The following is a 4,140-nucleotide window of genomic DNA, read 5'->3' as shown; positions in this document are numbered from 1 at the left end:
TGAATGTGAATGAGCTGTGATAGCTATAAAATATTCCACACATGGAGTGTGTGAGGTGGAAAGAGGGAAGGTGGTGAATTATTTATTATTCTTTGTCTCAAGTGTCAGCTGTTTGTAAGTCTTCGTGTCCTCCAGCAGCTGAGGCACTATCCACTGAGATTTAAATAAAATTACCTTGAAGCCCTGTTGCACAAACGGTAGGAAACCTAGCATCCCTCCCAAAATCCCAGAGGGTTCTTCGGCGGGAGTGGGGGTGGGGGGTGTACGTTTGTCCTGCTTCCTTCTAGCTCCAATTTCCTACTCTTGCTGAATTTTCAATCTTGGCCCCCATTTCATCTCCTGCAGGTGTTGGACTTTCTTTGTCCATCACTGGGGCCAGCCTGTGTTCTGGTACTTCCTCCACAGGATTGTGGACACGAGATTGGGCACATAGAGACTTTCACTGAGGATCTGAAGATCTGGGTGTTATAGTGTAGCACAGCAAACAACCTAAAATTTAATGCCAGTGATTCCTTTGCTAACAGTCCCTGGCTCCTCTGGGCACCAGCAACGCTTCACTGGTCATCTCTGCACAGATAGCCCCCACCCACCACCATCCAGATCAACTCCTCTCATCTCCCAGCTCATCTCCCACCAAGCTACCAGCCCCTCAAGTCTATCACTATTCTCCCTGCCCCCTTCTTGTTTGGGTCTGGCACTAGGGAATCTCGATCCTGGCTGCACAGTAGAATCTCCTGGGGAGTCTTTTAAAAATAGAGATACCCTAACCCTACCCCAGACCAATTACATCAGAGGCTCTGGAGCTGGGGCACATGCATGCATCATTTTCCCAAGCTCCTTCTGTGCAGCTGAGGTTGAAAACCACCTTCAGTCTGGCTCATCTAAGCTGTGTCCTGGGGCGAGCTCACCTTTCATACTCAGAAAAGCTATCAAGGTATTCTGAACAAAAGACAATTCTCTCCCTGAAGAAACTGCTGCCAGTTTTTTAACTGAACATTATTTTTCCTGCCACCATTATTATCTTAAGAAATTTGCCAACAATCCACACTTCATTATCCAGAGGTCAGGGTCTTTCCTCAACATCAGCATTTCTGGATGAATCTCTTGCTCTCTCCTTCCTGGCTCAGTTTCCCAGGTCACAGAATAGCAGGGTAGGTAGAGAAGAAACCAAGGAATCCACACAAAGAGGAACCTGGCTTCTCTGTAGAGAGACTTTATGGCAGGCAGAAATTCACTAAAGTAGGAACCTGACATTCTTTTGCAATCCCATGAAGAGAAACATTCTCGACATTAGTAAGAAAAAAAAATAAGCAATTCCATGGTAGTATTTTGTTTTGTTTTGTTTTGTTTTATAGAAATAGACCCCACAGACATAGAAAACAAACTTATTTACCAAAGGGGAAAGCAGTGGGGGAGGATAAATTGGAAGGCTGGGATTAACAGATTCACACTACTATATATAAAATAGGTAACCAACAAGGACCTGCTGTGTAGCACAGGGAACTATGTTCAATATTTTGTAATAACCTATAAGTGAAAATAATCTGAAAAAAAAGTGTGTGTGTGTGTGTGTGTATAACTGAGTCACTGTGCTGTACACCTGAAACTAACACAACATTGTAAATCAACTGTACTTCAATTAAAAAAAATAAAAGTTGAAATAAAAAACAACAAAAAGATCCCATTGCCAAAGCTGGAAATACATAAATAAATAATAAACGTGGATTTTTTTTTAATATTTCAGAAAATGTATCGTCTATGAAAGTGTTCCCTATATGCCCTCTCTTTTGGTCTTCCTAACAACCCTGTGAAGAAGGTAAGCAGAGCAGGAATTATTATCCATTTTTCCAGCAGAATAAATTCACACTCAGGGAAGCTAAGTGACTTATCCAAAACCATGCTACTAGGACAAGGACAGAGTTATTGCTCAAAACAGAGCACTTATCTTAGTTCTGGCTGCTGTAAGTAAGGACCATACACTGGGTGGCTTATGAACAACAGAGACTTACTTCTCATAGCTCTGGAGACTTGAAGGCCCCGATCAGGGTGCCAGCAGGGTTGAGTCCTGGTGAGAGCCCTCTCCCATGTTGCAGACTGCCACACTCTCGTATCCTCACGTGCAGAGGGCAGAGCAGCAAGCTCTCTTGTGGCTCATATAAGGACACTAATCCCATGCATGGGGGCTCCACCCTTAGGACCTCATCTCATCCTAATCACCTCCCAAAGGCCCCACATCCTATTCCCATCACAGCAGAGGGCTGGTTCATCTCCCAGCCTTCGGACAGGTAAGACCTATTGGGGGCAAGCAGCAGGTAGGAGAGACTATGGGGTGGTGATGCCACCAGGCAGCCACCACCTGACCTCTGCACAGATCAGGCCCTGCGTCCTTCTGTAGGATCTGCTGAAACTTGTCCAGAAGCAGAGACCTCTAGTTCTCCACTCCCAAGTGAAGCTGAGCTCCACTCCCTTTGAAGCACGGAGTCGCCATCATGAGAATAAGTGTTCTTGGAGCTGCCAGGCTAAGGAGGTGACCTTGAGGTGTCAGTCTCCTGGTGTGGAATGTGTTTGTGGTTTTGAATTATTTCTGCAAGTTCCTTCAGCTCAAGGCTGTGCAGACAACCTTGGGTGAGAGAGAGAAGGAAGACAATGAGATGTCCTAAAAATACCTCTAAAAGCTGTTGTCTGACAGGCCCTATATCACCACCTATTGCCAGGAACATAATAACAGTCTCTCCTCCTCCACCCCTCGTGCTCTCTGAAACCCAGGCTTGGGGACTGAACACATATGGGTCTAGTTGGTCGATCCTGTTGTCCTCTGAGGCCGTAAATTCAGACAGCCACAAATCAGCTTCAGAGAAACTTCAGCCCCAGACACGCACGCGCTCCCATTCAAGTCCTGGTGTCCGGGCTGAAATATGTGTTCCCTCCAGCACTGCCGGCCCGCTGGAGAGGCCTGTCTGACAGAGATGGTTTATGGAGCAGCCGGGAGACCAGGACAGTGGCCAGCCACCACCCCAGCCACGGCGCCCCGAGGCTTTGATCGCCTGCGGGTAGCCCTGTGTCACCAGGTCCCTGCCTGTTCCCATGCAGGCCTGACATACAGTGCTCCAAAGCACCCTGGGCAGGGGAGGGGGGCTCTGGGCTCCTCCTGCGCCCTGACACAGCTTTGCCAGTGCTGACTGCTTTTCTTCCCCAAATAGCCCTTTATGACGTCTCATTGTCACCATCTAAATAGAGAGCACTCTGGCTCTATTCTTTCCCTCGTGCTGACTGCTGATGCAAAGCCTGGCCACCGTTTGCATGAAAGTGCTTCTTCTCAGAGACCCTTCTCCAAGAATCTGAGCTTGGGTCTGGGCAGGACATTAACTCAAAGCAAATGTCAAGCACTGGGTTTGCAGAGTCCTAGGAGCTACAATAGCCTAGTGAATCAGAAACAAATGTACACCTGGCTCCAAAGTATTTTGCACTATTATTGTGTGAAATATCACCATCCTGGCTCCAAGATATGTCCAGAAACTGAGCTGGTGTGGGTGAGGCTCACTTGGGTGAAGCTCAGAATGTAAGCCTGCAGCCTGGTGCTCTCCCACTGCCTGAGCCAGGCCCCTCAACCTCCAGGATGTGGTGAACCCACTGCAGAGCTTTACAAGAGACCCACTGGGAAGTCCCTGGTGGTCTAGTGGTTAAGACGTAGCACTTTCACTGCCGAGGGCCCAGGTTCAATCCCTGGTTGGGGAACTAAGATCAAGATCCTGCAAGCTGCGCAACACAGCCAAAAAATAAAAAAAGAGACCCACTGATGCCTGGTCCCCTTCTCAGAAGTTCACAGTTAGTTGGTCCCAGGTACCGGAATTTTCAGAGCTCTTCAAGTGCTTCCCTATGTGCGGCTGAGGATGAGCATGATTGAGTGAAGATAGGTATCACTTTGCCCCAAAGCTTCTCTTTGAGGCATCTCCTGGCAGGCCTGTGAGGAGAGTTTAGGAGGTATCCCAGGCACTCAGTTACCATCCATTCACTCCCTCATTCATCCTTGGCCTTTCGTTGAGCCTTCACACTGTGTTGGGCATTTCTGGGTCAGTCTGGATTCTCCAGAGAAATAGTATGTCTACGTATAGATACATATAAATATATAAACATGTTTAT

The 4,140-nt window shown here is 47.5% G+C and overlaps 1 non-coding gene across 1 annotated transcript; it reads left to right on the top strand.

Annotated features, from left to right (window-relative positions):
- The first annotated feature begins 3,662 nt into the window (after positions 1-3,662).
- On the top strand, positions 3,663-3,735 carry TRNAE-UUC (transfer RNA glutamic acid (anticodon UUC)). The gene has a single exon. It is a non-coding gene; the product is annotated as a tRNA-Glu (tRNA).
- Positions 3,736-4,140: the final 405 nt, after the last annotated feature.

Source organism: Hippopotamus amphibius, chromosome 7 (genome assembly GCF_030028045.1).
Source record: "Hippopotamus amphibius kiboko isolate mHipAmp2 chromosome 7, mHipAmp2.hap2, whole genome shotgun sequence".
NCBI classification, from domain to species: Eukaryota; Metazoa; Chordata; class Mammalia; order Artiodactyla; family Hippopotamidae; genus Hippopotamus; species Hippopotamus amphibius.
Note: the sequence above shows the minus strand (reverse complement) of the source record. Positions and strands in the feature narration are given on the sequence as shown.